Source organism: Somniosus microcephalus, chromosome 2 (assembly GCF_052327205.1).
Source record: "Somniosus microcephalus isolate GS21.2 chromosome 2, FLI_Smic_1.0, whole genome shotgun sequence".
NCBI classification, from domain to species: Eukaryota; Metazoa; Chordata; class Chondrichthyes; order Squaliformes; family Somniosidae; genus Somniosus; species Somniosus microcephalus.
Genome location: NC_140988.1, coordinates 200,806,852 through 200,827,120, shown reverse-complemented (window position 1 = coordinate 200,827,120; position 20,269 = coordinate 200,806,852).

Here is a 20,269-nt window from a genome sequence, read left to right as displayed (position 1 = left end):
ATCACCTTAGACGAGCCCGCCGAAATTAAACCAAGAATTCAACCTGATTTGGCGCGCAGATAAGGGACGCAAAACCTATATAATTGTAGGCCCACCGGTAGCTCAGCACGCTCAGCATGGCAGAAGAGGGCTAGCCATCGGGGCACGATAAGGAATGGAGCCAAACAACCAGATCAACGTAACAGCACGGCGGGGCAGGCTCAACCGAGGACAACTAGGCCGCAACCACAGCCTTACATGACCAAGCCGACACCGAAGGCCACCAACCGAGCCCAGCCGCAACGAAAATCGATGACCAAACCACCACAAGAAGAACAAAACCCAAACTCTACAAACTAAGGTATCCAACAAAAAGACTTTACTATCCCTATTTCTAGCAAAAGAAAAGGGGACTTACCGGACAAATCCATAACCGCGCCCTTACCGCATCAGCGGACTCAACCCAACTGAGGGACCTTCGCAGTTCCCAAGACCGAGACCACGTGGGGACACCAAGAGCGAACCCCAGAACCGCAACCGGCTTAATTGACAGGTTTCGAACTGTCAAGGAAACCCCATTGGTGAGCATAAATCCCTGGCCCCTCTTAGCTCAATCTAGTTAGGTATTGGGGGTGGGTCAAGGGTAGGGGGATTATTGATGTGATTGTTCCCTCGTTGTGCCGTGTGTTCCGCATTCCCAACTAAGTTTACTTTTATATGTCTGTAATTATTCTAGTCATTTCCAGTGTTGTAATCTTATTGTGCTTTTAATAAAAATACGGTTTTCTTGCACCAAACCAGTTGTCTACTCTAATTCTGCATCGCCACCTGTATCTAAGTCCGGTGTCTAGAACCCAGGGATGTGGGATCGATTCAAACTGCTCAGACAGTCAGGGGCAGAGCTGACTGGGCACACACCACCCCCTACACTGCTGTCCTGAAGTACATTGTCATTCTCCCAACTGTCAAATTATTTTGTGAGCAAAATTCTTGACTGTATGACTTAAGCAGGCTATGCTTTCATCACTTTAAAATCACTTAGCTGAACCTATTGGTCTCTTGAAATGCATTTGAAGTCTCCTAGAGAACCATTTTTCTTTGCAAGGCCTTCAAACTTCCTGCAGTTGTCTGTAAGACGCAGTCACCTTTACGCTGTATGAGAACAGCAGGGAAAGTTCTGTAATTTTAAATTTATACTATTCTCCTGTCTCTGCACTCACATTTCACCTGAAGAAGTCATTCAATGTGCTTTGTTTTTCACATGTACATACTTATCTTTTGTACATGTCTAGCCAAACATTGCACTTAAGTAATAAATTTATGTAATCAATTGGACTTTGCTATGGCCCAAACTCCTGTAAAAATACATTCCCCCAAAAATATCAAACCTTTGTTCAAATTTATGAAAATAAATCGATTTATGTTTTCCATGGGAAATCTGTATTTTTGTTGCAGTCTAAAATATCTATATTCATTTTCCTTATTAATTTTGTAGAATTGTTTGGTTCAGTTTACTTTAAAATATACACTGACTGATCAAGTGAATGATATCCTAAGGCGGCTGGAGATACTCACCAACTACTTGCCTCAGGTCAGAGGTTATCATTTTTTTTGAGCATCTGTGTTCCCATAGATATCCTTCACACTTCAGAGAAAATGTCCTTTTAACATCCCATTTTTGTTAACAGGTTTCATCCACTGTCTCTGCTCTCCTGCTCAAATGTCACCAAAAAGCGGCGAACGATTGCTGCAGCTTCAACAAGAACATTACATCTCAGACACACACGACTTCTCCATCACCAAAGGTGAGATGAGAAACTTTCATAATTTTTTCATACAACCAAACAGATAAGGAAAGGCAGCAGGGCTATAAATGCCTGAGCACATTGACTTCTCATCCATATTTTATAACTTTTGTGTTTCCAATCTAAAAGGAATTATGAAGTTAAGGAACACCAAAAAAATTCTAATTTTTTTAAAGTGAGTTCGCACTTTTGTAAACTTGAGTTTCGATTCAGCCAGGTCCTCTGTGGATCCTTGTGAATGCATCACTCCAATCTATCAGTACAGCACATGGGGGGGGGGAAATTGGGATGCTTTGCACCTCCCGTTAGCGCCCCCGGGAGCACTAACAGGGTGCACAGCCCCTAGCGCCCTGGCACAGCACCGCTAACACCAAATTTCTCCCCCGTAATCTTTTATATGTCATGGACTCTTTGTTTTTTTTCACTCAAATCCTAGAATGCTGTGCTTTGGAATAATAAGGGATCATCAAGATTGATCTATTTTCTTTCATGTGCTTCCATTTTAATTCCATCTTGTCACATACACCTGCAGACTAGCTGTAATCATGATTGAAACATTTGATGCATTTGACACCATACAAATTAGCCCTTTGATGAACAGTTCCAAACTATGTCTTTCACTGCAGCTATGCCAAAAACCTGTTAATATAATTGAACAGCTTGAATCAGGATTGCAATCAGTTCCTGTTGTACCTATTGGTAATTGCACCCCTTGCATTAACTGAAACACCACTGTCTATGCTTTAATTCTATTGTGAGCTATCATCTTTTGCCAAATTCAGAACCAAAAGTAATGCAGGTTATTAGCTCGACATGGCATAAGTTGTCAGGTTTGCTTTGCTGATGGAGACCCATTGAAGATCTGATAAATTTGTAATTAATGTGTCCATGCCATGGAACTTAAAAGTATGTGGAAAAAAGTACGTGGAAAAGTGAACATTCAGTTAAAAATAAACAAATCTTTTCAGTCTGGTTTACAATTTAGAAACTTTCAAACAGCCCATTCAAAAACCAGATTGTTCAATCCAAATCCAGGAGTTGATTCCTCTGCTGGGTATTTGGCCCACAACCACAGATGATAAACTTGGTGGAAAACATTATAAATGCCATTACAGGTGGAATTTGAGATTCTGCTTGGCTCCAACATGGAGTTAAAAGGCTTACTTCCATGATTTCAGACTCTTGGCAGGGAGCTGCACTGATGGGAAAAATTTGAGGATATGACGCCATCGCCATGTGAAGCACGCCACTTGCGTCCTGGCCGCACACTAGGGCTGCGCCCCTTGACCTATTACCGGACAATGGCCCAGAAATTCGGGTCTCCACGGGTGAGTACGCATGGGGTACTCACTCGTAGGCCCACTGGAAGTGCCAGTTTCCGCATGCACTGCGCATGCACGGGAAACCGGCACTTCTGTTCCCTTGAAAGCAGGGGTTCAGAGGTCGAACGCGTGCGCGGGAGAGGCTGCGCGTGCACATTGAACTTTGTTTTTTTTTTACAGGTTTTCCCAGGAAAGTAAGCCTGCAGAATTTAGAAATGTAAAAAGCAGGCGTAAGGTCTGCTTTTTACAAAGTAAGTGGTGAATTAATTAAAATTGAACATTTTTTCCACAGGTTTATTATTTTTAAATACTTTAAAGTAAGGTAAATTTATTTTTAGCCCCGTTAGAAAATAAAATTATTTTTTTCAAAAATTTAAATTATTGTTTAAAATAGTTATTTCATTTAATTTATTGTTTATTTAAAAAATGTGATGTTTTTAAAAATTTATTTGAAGATTTAGTGATGTTTTGTAAGAAGAAAGGGCCCGTAGTATTTCTAAGTTTGACAGCACTTCCTGTCAGACTTATGAATGGAGCATTCCATTTTCCGATTGGCTCCCCATGGCCCACGTGATCTCAGGGGATGCTTCAAACTAACTGCGCCCCTGGGATACGCGAGCACTGCGCACCGGCAGCTGGACCAGGCCCCGGATCGGAATTCCAGGGGGGCCCACAGCTCAACGGCCGGCGTGCTAGGTAAGTGCAGGTCGGGGGCTTGCACCCGCGGGAAGCCCCCGACCTGAATTTCTGGGCCAATATGTCCGACAGGGCCGTGGGGGCGCATTTGCAGCACAGGGCCCCATTGGGAGTGTGGGGTGATGGAATTAGCACTAAAATCTTTAACAGGATTTTAGTTTTGCTGTATCAAGCTTCATAAGGCCAATTATTTTATTATATTGCTGGTTCTACTGTTGTTGCCCACCACCAGTTTTGGCTGAAGTATTCCAGTTATTCTTGCCTTTACTGAGAACTGGAGTTAGAATATTGGGATTGCAGCAAATGTTACACAGTTTATTTAATCAGCAGCATAGCCCAGTGTTTGTATTTATCACATATGCAGAAGGCTGAGGGCTGAAAGTTCAGAGCATTAGACAACCATAGGAAGACATTTATAACTTCAGTTATGACTGCGAAGCACTGCATGCAAGGCCTGTGGTTATCCAGTTACTGAACAGTGGCTAGTGTCCCTTGAATGCCTGCTTGGATTCTCATCAATGATGAAAGTTTTCCATTTGAACAATGCCATCTCATGATTACCGTCTATAGTCTGAGACTTCAGTGCCAACGTTTTATGTTTCAAGATTCTTTCAAACTGCCACTGGGGATTTTTCAGAGTTAGCTTCACCAATGTAACCAAAATGCCACAATGGCTCTGCTAAGACATGCATTCCAATTCTGTGCATTTTAGCACCAAACGTCGGCACCAGTCCTGGCAACATCCTTGTAAATCTCCTCTGTGCCCTCTCTAGTACAATCGCAGCTTTTCTGTAATGTGGGAGAGAGATTTTGGGGGAGACATTTCTAGATTTCTACTACTCTTTGTGTGAAGAAGTGTGTTCTACTTCCCTCCTAAATGGCCTAGCTCTCATTTTAAAATTATGTTGCATCGTTCTTGATTCCCCCAGCAGAGGAAATCGTCTCTCTGTATCTACCCTATTGAATATTTTAACATTTTAAACACAAATTTGTTTAATTGATTGGTCCTAACTCTGTTTTAGTGAAAAGGCTGCTACAAGAACAGTCAAGGATGAGAAAATGCTTTTTGGCCCACTTAAGCCCATTCTTCTCATATTCTGATTATTTCAGCTCAGTATCCAGCCTACGTTTATAATCAAACGTTCCTGTGGCCAAAATTCTAGAAGCCATTTTTGGAATGAATTTGTCATGGAGCAATTTTGCAATTCCCACGGATGCAACTCTGATCCTGTCAGAAATCCTGGAGTCAAGGATATTTGTATATTGTGGGCGGGCCCTCATGAAATTTATTTCAGCAATGGCTGCAAGATAATTTCTCCCACATTACTGGCTTAAGATCTTCAAAATAATTTTTATTGCTGCTGTTGTCACTTGAGGCCATTGTCATGAAAGCAACTGATCAGTCTGTGATTGATTAACTTTGGGAAATCGGTCTTTGAAAGTTTAAATCCTCCCCCATACTATTGGCAGTACTGAACACCAGAGCTTACTGAGGGAACTATGTCAAATGATGTTATATTTGCTCATTGCATTCTCATTATATACCCACCAATTTCTAGGCAAGAGCGCCTACTCCCACTGTTGCTGTAATTTCTGCCTGTAATAAATAGAGGCAGAGTGTCCGTGTAACCAGGTCCCTCCCCAAATTCTCTCCCCGCCCTCCCAGGGATTTTGTAGCCTCAGCACCAGTGTTTGATTAAGAATTCTTGGGGCCCTGGGCATCAAGAACATTCGGGGTCCCGCTGCACACCCCAGACAACACCCCTCTGATCCATAAAGGTACAAATGTGTAGTAAAATGCATGAAGAAATAGGCCTGTAGAATGGTTTAATACTGAACTAATAATAGAGCAATTCATATTACAAAACTGTAATCGAACAATGGGCTGTCTTTAAAGAGGAGATGGTTCGGGTACTGTTGCGGTACATTCCCATGAGGGGGGAAAGGTAGGGCAATTAAAGCCAGAGCTCCCTGGATGATAAAAGAGATAGAGAATAAAATGAAGCAGAAAAATGGAGCTTATGACAGATGTCAGGTTGAGAATTCAAGTGAGAACCAGGCTGAATATAGAAAGTTCAGAGGGGGTGTGATAAAGGAAATAAGAGGGGCAAGGAGAGAGTATGAGAATAGATTGACAGCTAACATAAAAGGGAATCCAAAAGTCTACTATAGGCATATAAATAGTAAACTGGAAGTAAGAGGAGCGGTGGGGCCAATTAGGGACCAAAAAGGAGACCTATGCATGGAGGCACAGGGTATGGCTGAAGTACTAAATGAGTACATTGCATCTGTCTTTACTAAGGAAGAAGATGCTGCCAAAGTCACAGTGAATGAGGAGGTAGTTGAGATACTGGGTGGGTTAAAAATTGATAAAGAGGAGGTACTAGAAAGGCTGGCTGTACTTAAAGTAGATAAGTCACCAGGACCGGATGGGATGCATCCTAGGATGCTGAAGGAGGTAAAGGTGGAAATGGCAGAGGTACTGGCCATAATCTTTCAATCCTCCTTAGATATGGGGGTGGTGCCAGAGGACTGGAGAATTGCAAATGTCACACCCTTGTTCAAAAAAGGGTGTAAAGATAAACCCAACAACTACAGGTCAGTCAGTTTAACCTTGGTAGTGGGGAAGCTTTAGAAACGATAATCCTGGACAAAATTAACAGTCACTTAGACAAGTGTGAATTAATTATGGAAAGCCAGCATGGATTTGTTAAAGGCAAATCATGTTTAACTAACTTGATTGGGTTTTTTGAAGAGGTAACAGCACCTCATCTTCCAATTAGGCACTTTGCAGCCTTCCGGACTCAATATCGAGTTCAACAATTTCAGATCATAATCTCGGCCCCTATTACTTTTTTACTTATAGTTTTTTCCACCCCTTTGTTTTGGGTCCTCCTTTCCCCCCCACCCCTGTAGAAGTGCCTTTTTTCTTAGCTCTGGGTAATGACTCAATACACTCTTGGATTTGTCAGATGGACAGGCCTTTTATTTCTCTTGCAAGGGGAATCAGCACCTCTACTCAAGGGGTGAGGCTACTATTCCAATGATACAGCGTAAGAGTTCCATATTTATACAGTGTAACAAACAAGTTTGATTGACATTCCTTTGTTCCTCTATCAGGATACATTTTAGATTAATCATCAGGTCTTATGAGATATTGACAGAAGGATCCTGGACACATAAGTCAACTGTTAATCTATAACAGGGCAGGAATCGTGTAACCGGAGGTCCTCTTTAATCTTAATCATGTATTGGGAGGCTAGGTTTGCTTACGGTCGCAAGTTATCAGGTCACTGGGTAAATCAAACGGAACCCATTGTTTCACTTCTACATTCTTATTAGGTGGGCAGACATCTGTTCTTGGCTGTAATCCAAGTTTGTGCAATAGCTCTAGTTACACATCGACTCTTTACCTGTGTCAAGTCTGAAAACTTTTACCCAGCAAGCACTTGAAATTAACCCCTTATATCATGTAGATTTCCTCACCCCTTTCCTTTTTTTTTCTCTCTCCCACCTGGCAGCTGTCTCTTATCCTGCCAGTAAACTTCACACCTAATCTCAGCTGTCTTTTGTCTCCACTGGCCTATTACCATCTCTTCTAGTTTTGAATACCTTTTAATGTCTCTTTTACTTCTTTTGTTCAATCACAGCCCTGCCTTCGATTTATTTTATTTCCTTTCCAGTTTAGAAAAAGGGTTTCGACCCGAAACGTCAACTCAAATTTCTCTCCACGGATGTTGCCTGACCTGCTGAGTTTTTCCAGCATTTTCTGCTGTTATTTGTTGATGTGGTATACATGGACCTAGAAACATAGAAACACAGAAGATAGGAGCAGGAGTAGGCCATTCGGCCCTTCGGGCCTGCTCCGCCATTCAATGAGATCATGGCTGATCATCCAAATTCAGTACCCTGTCCCTGCCTTCTCCCCATATCCATTGATCCCTTCAGCCTTAAGAAATATATCCAACACTTTCTTGAATATATTTAATGAACTGGCCTACACCGCCCTCTGTGGCAGAGAATTCCACAGGTTCACCACTCTCTGGGTGAAGAAATTCCTCCTCATTTCAGTCCTAAATGGCTTACCCCTTATCCTTAGACTATGACACCTGGTTCTGGACTCCCCGGCCATCAGAAACATCCTTCCTGCATCTAGTCTGACCAGGCCTGACAGAATTTTATAGGTTTCGATGAGATCCCCTCTCAGTCTTCTAAACTCCAGTGAGTAGAAGGCCAATCCACACAATCTCTCCTCATACGTCATTCCTGCCATCCCAGGTATCAGCCTGGTAAATCTTCGCTGCACTCCTTCCATGGCAAGAACGTCCTTCCTCAGGTAAGGCGACCAACACTGCACACAATACTCAAGGTGCGGTCTCACCAAGGCCCTGTACAACTGTAGCAATACCAGGTTATTTAACGATCAGGAAGGACAGGCAGGAAGGAAGGGGTGGTGGGGTGGCTATGTTAATAAAGGAAGGAATCACTGTAATACAGAGAAATGATATTGGGTCAAAAGATCAGGATAATGAAACAGTTTGGGTGGAGGTAAGGAATAATAAGGGGAGAAAAACACTAGTGGGCGTAGTCTATAGGCCTCCGAACAGTGGCAACTCTGTTGGACGGAGTATCAATCAGGAAATAGTTGAGGCTTGTAATAAGGGAACATCTATAATTATGGGGGATTTTAACTATCATATTAATTGGACAAATCAAATTGGGCAGGGCTGCCTTGAGGATGAGTTCATTGAGTGTATTAGGGATGGGTTTCTTGAGCAGTATGTAACTGAACCGACCTGGGGGCAAGCAACCTTAGATCTGGTCCTGTGTAATGAGATGGGATTAATTAAAAATGCCCTAGTAAAGGATCCCCTTGGAATGAGTGACCATAACATGGTTGAATTCCATATTCAATTTGAGGGTGAGAAGGTTGGATCTCAAACAAGCTTGCTAAGCTTGAATAAAGGAGATTATGAAGGTATGAGAGCGGAATTGAGTAGAGTGGATTGGGAAAATAGGTTTGTGGTAAACCACTGTTGTTAGTATTGTTGTACTTGTCTGTGCATGCCTCAGCTGACTCCGCCCCTGGCTCCACCCTCATGGCTGGGTATAAAGGTCGCTGCTCAGAAGCTTCCGGCCCTTTTGGATACCAGGCAACCCCAAGAGGCATGCTCTGTTCTTTGGTAATAAAAGCCTGTTTATTACTTACTCAATCTCCAGTCTTTTGTAGCAATTGATAGTGCATCAATTTTATTACCAAAGTTAAATGTTGGCTGCGGATGCTGATCAACCGATGGCGCAAAACGCTGAGCAGCAGGCGCTGCTGCGAGCCCTCAGACCAACATGCCTGGACCTAGACCCCCAAGAAGCGGGTTCGTCGACTAAATTCGCACAATGGCTGCGTTGCTTTGAGGCGTATCTGGAAGCCTCGACCGTGACTCTTGATGAAAATAAACTGAAAATCCTGGCCTCGAAGGTGAGCCACCAAGTCTATACTTTAATCCAAGATGCGACGACCTACGCGGCGGCTATCGACCTACTGAAAGGGCAGTATGCACGCCCGGTTAACACGGTCTATGCCAGGCACCTTTTAAGATCTCGCAGACAGCAGCCCGGGGAATCGGTGGAAGCCTTCCTACGGGCACTGCGGGTACTCGGACGCGGCTGCGACTGCAAGGAAGTATCGGCCGCGGCACATGCGGAGGGACTGATACGAGACGCTTTCGTTGCGGGTCTAAGGTCCGACTACTCCCGGCAGAGGCTGCTGGAGAAGGGTGAAATAGACCTGACAAAGGCAGTGTCCCTCGCGCTCTCGCTCGACGCGGCCCACAGAAATATGGACGCTTTCTCCCCTCATCGCCCCGCGCCGTGGACGCCGCAATCTTGGGCCATGGGACCGCCACCTCCAACTGCTGCAGCGATGTCCAAGGCACAAAAATGCTATTTTTGTGGCCAAGCTAAACGCCCTAGAGCACGCTGCCCCGCGAAGAATGCTGCCTGCTCCGGCTGCGGGAAGAAAGGTCACTACGTTAGCGCCTGCAAAGGGAAGACCGCTAACGCCAGCAGCGCTGCGTGCGAACCGTGGGCGCAGCCATCTTGTCCGCCATCTTGGGCTCCCCCAGCCGCGTGGGGACCGTGGGCGCCGCCATTTTGTCCGCCATCTTGGACGCCTCCGACTTTGGTTACGGGGGACCCGGACTCCACCACCGCCTCATCGGACGACCGCATCGACACGCTTGAACATACGCTGGCTTCCGTGACGCTGGATCAATCTCTCCCGCATCAACTGTCCAGGTCCATGATGGACATTACGGTAAACGGCTGCGCCACTACCTGCCTTTTTGACAGCGGGAGCACGGAGAGTTTTATACACCCCGACACGGTGCGCAGTTACTCTCTCCCGGTCCTGCCGACGCGTCATCGCATCTCTATGGCTTCCAAAGCCCAGTCAGCGGACGTCGGTGGCTATTGTATGGTGACTCTTTCAGTGCGGGGTACTGAATACAAAAATTTTAAACTTCTGGTCCTGCCCCATCTCTGCGCTGCCGTCCTACTGGGGTTGGATTTTCAGTGCCACCTTAAGAGTGTCACTTTAGCGTATGGTGGACCCCTCCCCCCCTCACAGTCTGCAGCCAGCAGTTTTTAAATCGCCCGCCGCGCGCCATTTGCAGCCTCTCCACCCTTAAAGTCTCCCCCCCCTCCTTGTTCGCTAACCTCACCCGCGACTGTAAGCCCATCGCTACCAAAAGTAGGCGTTACAGTGCCGGGGATAGGGGTTTCATTAAATCCGAGGTAGCGAGACTCCTGAAGGAAGGGATTATCGAGAGCAGCAATAGCCCATGGCGAGCACAAGTGGTGGTGGTGAAGGCTGGCGGCAAACAGCGCCTAGTTATTGACTACAGCCAGACGATCAACCGCTACACCCAGCTGGATGCATATCCACTCCCCCGCATATCTGACATGGTCAATCAGATAGCACAATACCGGGTGTTCTCGACAATTGATCTGAAGTCGGCATACCACCAGCTCCCCATCAGGGCTGAGGACCGCCAGTACACAGCTTTTGAAGCTGACGGTCGGCTCTATCACTTTCTCAGAGTTCCCTTCGGCGTCACCAACGGAGTTTCTGTCTTCCAACGGGAGATGGACCGGATGGTTGACCAGAACGCGCTCCAGGCCACTTTCCCATATCTAGACAACGTCACCATCTGCGGCCACGACCAGCAGGACCACGACGTTAATCTAGAGAAATTCCTCCGGACGGCCCAGCGGCTGAATCTCACATACAACAAAGACAAATGTATGTTTCGTACTACGCGCCTTGCTATTCTTGGCTGCGTAGTGGAGAACGGAGTCATCGGCCCAGACCCCGATAGAATGCGCCCCCTTATGGAGCTCCCCCTCCCCCACTGCCAGAAAGCACTGAAGAGATGCCTGGGGTTTTTCTCTTACTATGCGCAGTGGGTGCCCAACTATGCGGATAAAGCCCGACCCCTCATCAAGTCCGCCTCCTTCCCCCTGACAGCAGAGGCCTGTGCAGCCTTCACTCTCATAAAAGGAGACATTGCGAAGGCCACAATGCACGCTGTGGATGAGTCCCTTCCTTTTCAAGTGGAGAGCGACGCATCCGACTTTGCCCTAGCTGCAACCCTTAACCAGGCGGGGAGACCCGTGGCCTTTTTCTCAAGGACCCTCCAGGGCCCCGAGATTCGACACTCCTCTGTCGAAAAGGAGGCCCAGGCCATTGTGGAAGCCGTGCGACATTGGCGGCATTACCTGGCCGGAAAACGATTTACCCTGCTCACTGACCAGCGTTCAGTGGCTTTTATGTTTCATAATAAGCAGCGGGGCAAAATCAAGAATGACAAGATCTTAAGGTGGAGAATCGAACTCTCCACCTACAATTACGATATCTTGTACCGGCCCGGGAAACTCAATGAGCCCCCAGATGCCCTATCACGTGGTACGTGCGCCAACGCGCAGGTTGATAGGCTACAGACCCTCCACAATGACCTCTGCCACCCGGGGGTCACCAGGTTCTTCCATTTTATCAAATCCCGTAACCTGCCCTACTCCATCGAGGAGGTCAGGACCATGACCAGGAACTGCCAGATCTGTGCCGAGTGCAAGCCGCATTTTTATAGGCCAGACAGAGCGAGCCTGATCAAAGCCACGCGCCCCTTCGAGCGGCTGAGCATCGATTTTAAAGGGCCCCTCCCCTCCTCTGACCGCAATGTGTACTTCCTCAATATAATTGATGAGTACTCCCGTTTCCCGTTTGCCATCCCTTGCTCGGACATGACCAGTACCACGGTCATTAAATGTCTGAATGACCTCTTCGCCTTGTTCGGTTTCCCTAGCTATATCCATAGCGACAGGGGCTCATCTTTTATGAGCGACGAACTTCGGCAGTACCTGCTCGCGAGAGGCATTGCTACAAGCAGGACCACCAGCTACAACCCCCGGGGTAACGGCCAGGTGGAAAGGGAGAATGCGACAGTCTGGAAGGCAGTCCTTTTAAACTTAAAATCTAAGGGCCTTCCGACCTCCCGCTGGCAGGAGGTCCTCCCTGCGGCGCTCCATTCCATTCGGTCGCTGCTCTGTACACCCACCAATGCCACTCCTCACGAGAGAATGTTCTCCTTCACCAGGAAGTCCACGTCGGGGATTTCGCTACCAACATGGCTGACTTCTCAAGGTCCCGTCCTACTGCGGAAGCACGTGAGGACCCATAAGGCGGATCCCCTGGTCGAGAGGGTGAGCCTCCACCACGCTAACCCGCAGTATGCTTACGTGGTGTACCCGGACGGGCGGGAGGACACAGTCTCCATTCGAGACCTCGCACCTGCAGGTGCTCCTGAAACACCCTCTTCGCCACCCACCGCTACTCCTGCCTACCCCCAGGACACAGTCCCCGCACGAGACCTCGCACCTTCGGGTGCCTCTGAGAGACCACCATCGCTACCTCCCATTACCCATGCTCTGACCCCTGTAGACGGCATGCAGCAGCCCCAGGGTCCGCCACCTGCTACACCTCCTCTGAACGAGACACCGGGTTCACCGTTGGATGCTGCACCATCACCGCCGCTGCTGCGACGCTCAGGACGGCTTACAAGGCCTCCTGATAGACTTCAGTACACGAATTTTTAGTGCACTTCACCCCGCCGGACTCAATTCTAAACAAGGGGTGAATGTGGTAAACCACTGTTGTTAGTATTGTTGTACTTGTCTGTGCATGCCTCAGCTGACTCCGCCCCTGGCTCCACCCTCATGGCTGGGTATAAAGGTCGCTGCTCAGAAGCTTCCGGCCCTTTTGGATACCAGGCAACCCCAAGAGGCATGCTCTGTTCTTTGGTAATAAAAGCCTGTTTATTACTTACTCAATCTCCAGTCTTTTGTAGCAATTGATAGTGCATCAAGGTTAAAGGGTAAGACGATACATGATCAGTGGTGTACATTTAAGGAGTTATTTTACAACTTCCAAAAAATATATATTCCACTGAGAAGAAAAAGGTGTAAAAGAAAAGACAGCCATCCATGGCTAAGTAAAGAAATTAAGGACAGTATTCGACTAAAAACAAGGGCATATAAGGTAGCCAAATCTCGTGGGAGGATAGAGGATTGGGAAAACTTTAAAAGACAGCAAAAAATAACAAAAAGATTGATTAAGAAAGGGAAGGTAGATTATGAAAGTAAATTAGCAAAAAATATAAAAACAGATAGTAAGAGTTTTTATAGTTATATAAAAAGAAAAAGGGTGGCTAAAGTAAATGTTGGTCCCTTAGAGGATGAGACCGGGAAATTAATGGTGGGAAATATGGAGATGGCAAAAACACTGAATGAATATTTTACATCAGTCTTTACAGTAGAAGACACTAAGAATATCCCAACACTGGACAAACAGGGGGCTAAAGGGGGGGAGGAGCTAAACACGATCAAAATCACTAAGGAAATGGTACTCGGTAAAATAATGGGACACAAGGCGGATAAATCACCTGGAACTGATGGCTTACATCCTAGGGTCTTGAGGGAAGTGGCGGTAGGGATTGTGGATGCATTGGTAATAATTTTCCAAAACTCACTGGACTTGGCAATGGTCCCGGCAGACTGGAAAACTGCTAATGTAACACCCTTATTTAAAAAGGGCAGTAGACAGAAGGCTGGAAACTATAGACCAGTTAGCCTAACATCTGTGGTAGGTAAAATTTTGGAGTCCATTATTAAGGAGACAGTAACAGGACATTTGGATAATCATAATTTAATAGGACAAAGTCAGCATGGTTTATGTTTGACAAATTTGCTGGAGTTCTTTGAGGAAGTAACGTATAGGGTAGATAAAGGGGAACCAGTGGACGTAGTGTATTTAGACTTCCAAAAGGCATTTGACAAGGTGCCACACAAAAGATTATTGCTTAAGATAAAAAACCACGGGATTGGGGGTAATATTCTGGCATGGATAGAGGATTGGCTATCTACCAGAAGGCAGAGAGTTGGGATAAATGGTTCATTCTCAGACTGGCAATCAGTAACTAGTGGTGTTCCGCAGGGGTCAGTGCTGGGTCCCCAACTCTTTACAATCTATATTAACGATTTGGAGGAGGGGACCGAGTGTAACATATCAAAGTTTGCAGATGACACTAAGATAGGAGGGAAAGTAGTGAGTGAGGAGGACATAAAAAACCTGCAAGGGGACATCGACAAGCTAAGTAAGTGGGCAGAGATTTGACAGATGGAATACAATACTGGAAAGTGTGAGGTTATGCACTTTGGCAGGAAAAATCGTAGAGCAAGTTATTATCTTAATGGCAAGAAACTGGAAAGTACTGAAGTACAAAGGGATCTGGGGGTCCTGGTGCACGAAACTCAAAAGGTTAGTATGCAGGTGCAGCAAGTGATTAAGAAGGCCAATGGAATGTTGGCTTTCATTGCTAGGGGGATAGAATATAAAAATAGGGAGGTATTGCTTCAGTTGTACAAGGTATTGGTGAGACCGCACCTGGAATACTGCGTACAGTTTTTGTGTCCATACTTAAGAAAGGACATATTTGCTCTCGAGTCAGTACAAAGAAGGTTCACTCGGTTAATCCCGGGGATGAGGGGATGGACATATGAGGAGAGGTTGAGTAGATTGGGACTCTACTCATTGGGCTTCAGAAGAATGAGAGGCGATCTTATTGAAACATATAAGATTGTGAAGGGGTTGGATCGGGTGGATGCGGGGAAGATGTTCCCGATGATGGGTGAAACTAGAACTAGGGGGCATAGTCTTAGAATAAGGGGCTGCTCTTTCAAAACTGAGATGAGGAGGAACTACTTCACTCAGAGGGTGGTAGGTCCATGGAATATGCTGCCCCAAAAAGCTGTAGAAGCTACATCATTACATAAATTTAAAACAGAAATAGACAGTTTCCTAGAAGTAAAGGGAATTAAGGGTTACGGGGAGCGGGCAGGAATTTGGACATGAGTCTAGGTTCAGATCGGTCATGGCCCTGTGGGTAGCGGAGCGGGCCCAGGGGCTGTGTAGCCTGATCCTGCTCCTATTTCGTGTGTCTAATTCTTTTAGATTCAGGAGATGGTTCTGTGATAGTGGATTGGCGGTTAGGATTAGATCAGCCATGATCTTATTGAATGGCGGCGCAGGCTCGAGGGGCCGATTGGCCTTCTCCTGCTCCTATTTCTTATGTTCTTGTGTTCTTATGACATCCTTGCTCCTGTACTCAAACCCTCTTGCTACGAAGGCCAACATACCATTTGCCTTCTTAACCACCTGCTGCACCTGTATGCTTACCTTCAGCGACTGGTGCACAAGAGCACCCAGGTCTCCTTGCACTTCCCCTTCTCCCAATCTATTGCCATTCAAATAATAATCAGCCTTCCTGTTTTTTCCACCAAAGTTGATAACCTCACATTTATCCAGATTATAGTGCATTTGCCATGTTTCTGCCCAATCACACAACCTGTCCAAATCGTACTGGAGTTTCACGACATCCTCCTCATAGCTTACCCTCCCACCCAGCTTTGTGTCGTCTGCAAATTTGGAGATATTACATCCAATTCCCTCGGCCAGATCATTAATATGTCGCACTCACACCCATCATCATGAAGTGTTTCGAGAGACTGGTCCTGGCTCACATCAAAGCCAGTGTTCCCGCCTCTCTTGACCAACACCAGTTTGCCTATCGTGCAAACAGATCAACGGAGGGTGCAATCACAACTGCTCTACACTCTGCACTGAATCACTTAGATGGTAAAGAGACCTACATCAGAATGCTGTTCATAGACTACAGCTCAGCATTCAACACTATCATCCCCAACAAGCTGGCCACCAAACTCCACACTCTTGGCCTGAACACTTTCCTCTGCAACTGGACCCTGGACTTCCTAACAAACAGACCCCAGTCTGTCAAATTAGGTAACAACACCTCCCCCCCCCGACCCTGAACACAGGGGCCCCACAAGGATGTGTGCTGAGCCCCCTCCTCTACTCCTTCTTCACCCACGACTGTGTGGCTGTTCATGGTTCCAACACCATCATCAAGTTTGCGGATGATACCACGGTAGTAGGCCAGATCACCAACAACGATGAGTCAGCCTACAGGGAGGAGGTCCAGCATCTCGTGAAGTGGTGCGCCGATAACAACCTGGCCCTTAACATCAAGAAAACCAAGGAAATCATTGTGGACTTCAGGAAGTCTAAAGGCGGAAGTCACACCCCCATCCACATCAATGGGGCTGTGGTGGAAAGGGTGGACAGCTTTAAGTTCCTCGGAGTCCACATCACGGAAGACCTCTCCTGGTCCCTCAATACCTCCTCTCTGGTGAAGAAGGCCCAGCAGCGCCTATATTTCCTAAGGAGGCTGAAGGGATGTAACCTGTCACCCCTGATCCTCTCTAACTTTTACCGCTGCACAATAGAGAGCATCCTGACGAACTGTATCACAGTCTGGTATGGCAGCTGTAGCTACTATGAACGGAAAGCCCTGCAGCGGGTAGTCAAAACTGCCCAACGCATTACCGGCACCCGGCTACCAACCATAGAGCACATATACCAGAAATGCTATTTACGGAGGTCACGGTCCATCATCAAAGACCCTACCCACCCCAGCCACAGTCTGTTCGCCCTCCTGCCATCTGGGAGACGCTACAGATGCATTCGCACACGAACGACCAAATTTAGGTACAGCTTCTTTCCCAGGGCTGTCATCCTACTGAACTCCACAAATAAACTCTAAAGCCTGCACATCTGCCAATGCATTTTTTATGGTTATGTTTATGTTAATGTATTACAAGCCAAATTAATGTTGAATGTTTAAATGTCTTAATCTAAATGTACACTCTCGGGAGCCGCAAGCCTACATTTCGTTGTACTGCACTTGTGCACTAACAATGACAATAAAGTTGATTATGATTATGATTATAAAATATATTGTGAACAGCTGGGGTCCTAGGACCGATCCTTGCGGTACCCCACTAGTCAATGACTGCCACTCGGAAAATGACCCGTTTATTCCAACTCTTTGCTTTCTGTCCGCCAACCAGTTCTCTATCCAAGTCAATACCTTGCCCCCAATCCCATGTGCCTTAATTTTGCATGCTAATCTCTTATGTGGGACCTTATCGAAAGCCTTCTGAAAGTCCAAATACACCACATCCACTGGTTCTCCCTTATCTATTTTACCAGTTACATCATCAAAAAATTCCAGTTGATTAGTCAAGCATGATTTACCTTTTGTAAATCCATGTTGACTTTGTCCGATCCTGTCACTGCTTTCCAAGTGCTCTGCCATTACATCTTTTATAATAGACTCTAGCATTTTCCCCACTACCGATGTCAGGCTTACCGGTCTATAATTCCCCGCTTTTTCTCTACCAACTTTTTTGAATAGTGGTGTAACATTAGCTACCCTCCAATCCATGGGTACTGTTCCAGAGGCTATCGAGTTCTGGAAGATGACCAGCAATGCATCTACTATTTCTAGGTCCATTTCCTTAAGTACCCTGGGATGTAGATTATCAGGCCCTGGGTATTTATCGGCCTTCAGTCCCATCAATTTTCCTAACACCATTTCCCTACAAATACTGATTTCTTTCAGTTCCACCCTTTCATCAGACCCTATGTTCCCCGGCATCTCTGGGAGATTATTTGTGACCTCCTTTGTGAGGACAGAACCAAAGTATGAATTTAGTTGGTCTGCCATTTCTTTGTTTCCAATTATAAATTCCCCTGATTCTGACTGCAAGGGACCTACACTTGACTTCATCAATCTTTTTCTCTTCACATATCTATAAAAGCTTTTACAGTCAGTTTTTATGTTCCCTGAAAGCTTACTCTCATATTCTATTTTCCCTTTCTTAATTAATCCCTTTGTCCTCCTTTGTTGAATCCTAAACTGCTCCCAATCCTCAGGATTATTGCTTTTTCTGGCCAATTTATATGTCCTCTCCTTGGATCTTATGCTAACCCTAATTTCCCTGGTTAGCCACGGTTGAGTCACCTTTTTTGTTTTATTTTTATGCCAAACTGGGATGAACAAATTCTGTAGCTCATCCATTCGGTCTTTGAATGTTTGCCATTGCCTATCCACCATCAACCCTTTGAGTGCCATTCCCCAATCAATCCTACCCAACTCACTCCTCAGACCATCGTAGTTTCCTTTATTTAAATTGAGGATCCTAGTCTCTGAGTCAACGACTTCATTCTCCATCTTAATGAAGAATTCGTACATATTATGTTCGCTCCGACCCAAGGGGCCTCGTACAACAAGATTGCTAATTAATCCTTTCTCGTTACATAATACCCAGTCTAAGATGGCCTGATCTCTGGTTGGTTCCTCGACATATTGGTCCAGGAAACCATCCCGTAAACACTCCAGGAATTCCTCCTCCACAGTATTGTTACTAATTTGGTTGGCCCAATCTATATGTAGATTAAAGTCATCCATGATGACTGCTGTGCACTTATTGCACGCTTCTTTAATTTCCCTTTTAATGCCATCCCCAACCTCCGCCTTACTGTTGAGAGGTCTATATAGCACTTCCACTAATGTTTTTTTCCCCTTAGTTTTTCTCAATTCTACCCATACAGATTCCACATCATCAGAGCTAATATCCTTCATTACAATTGTATTAATCCCTTCTTTAACCAGTAATGCTACCCCACCTCCCTTTCCTTTTTGCCTATCTTTCCTGAATATCGAATACCCCTGGATGTTGCGTTCCCAGTCTTGGCCATCCTTGAGCCACTTTTCCGTAATCCCAACCAAATCATATTTGTTTACCTCTATTTGCGCAGCCAATTTGTCCACCTTATTACAAATGCTCCTCGCATAAAGACACAAAGGCCTAGAATTTCAGTTGCTTGCGCCAGCAGTTAGCGCCTTAAGAGAAGTGAATTTCGGGCGCTATGCGTGTAGCGCCCAGGCGCAGCGCAGTTTGCGCCTCGCCCCAAATTAAGTTGGCCGTTAGCGCCGGCGCAAAGTTTAGCGCCCGCCCGGATGCGCGCGCAGAAAATGACGTTACATCCTCGTGCAACGCCCTTTGGCCGCCCCGATTCCAAACTTCAGTTGGACCGCCCCATTGTGCGGCTGGCGGCCGGAGCGTTTGAAAAAAGGAACGCAACACAACCAGCGCGGGCCCCGGGGGGCGCAAATTAAAGGGGACGTACCCTCCAGTATAAAGGCCAGCCATTTTTCAGCAAACACTCTTGTGCAATGCATTTCTGGACACACAAGAAGGAGGATAGCTAACTGGTTTCAAGCAGCAACAGCTCAGGTATTTTTGGACTCAGGCCAGAGCGCTGCAAGTGGCCTTTTGGAAATTTGACTGTTTGCCAGGATTTGATGGGGGTTGCATGGGGTGCCAACGCGGAGCTGCAGCGCCATGTCCATAGGGCTCGCAGACGCATTGTGAGAGAGGCAGCCCTGGCTAGAGGCAGAGGGGGCTACAGGCGTCGGCCACGTAGGCCTTACCCAGTCAGGCTATACCGCCAGCAGCGCTCCTACCTCAACATGAGTGGCGCGCGATGTGTTAGAAGGCTCCGATTCCAAAAGGAGGTGGTTGCAGAGATCTGCCACCTGCTTCGCAGAGATCTGCATCCAAAGCTCAGGTGCAGGACGTCTCTGTCGGTGGAAGTGAAGGTGACGGTGGCATTGAACTTCTATGCCACCGGCTCCTTCCAATCCGCTGCTGGGGACATAGCGAACATCTCCCAGTACGGCGCGCATCGCTGCATCCGCCAGGTGACCGAAGCACTGTTCAGAAGGAGAAGCCAATTCATCTCCTTCCCCATGGCCCTGGAGAGCCAGCATCAGCGCGCATTGGGATTTGCAAGACTCGGGGACTTCCCCTTGGTGCAGGGCGCCATTGACTGTACGCATGTGGCTTTGCGGGCCCCTCTGGAGCATGGCGAGCAGTATCGCAACAGGAAGGGCTACCATTCTCTGAATGTGCAGCTGGTGTGTGACCACA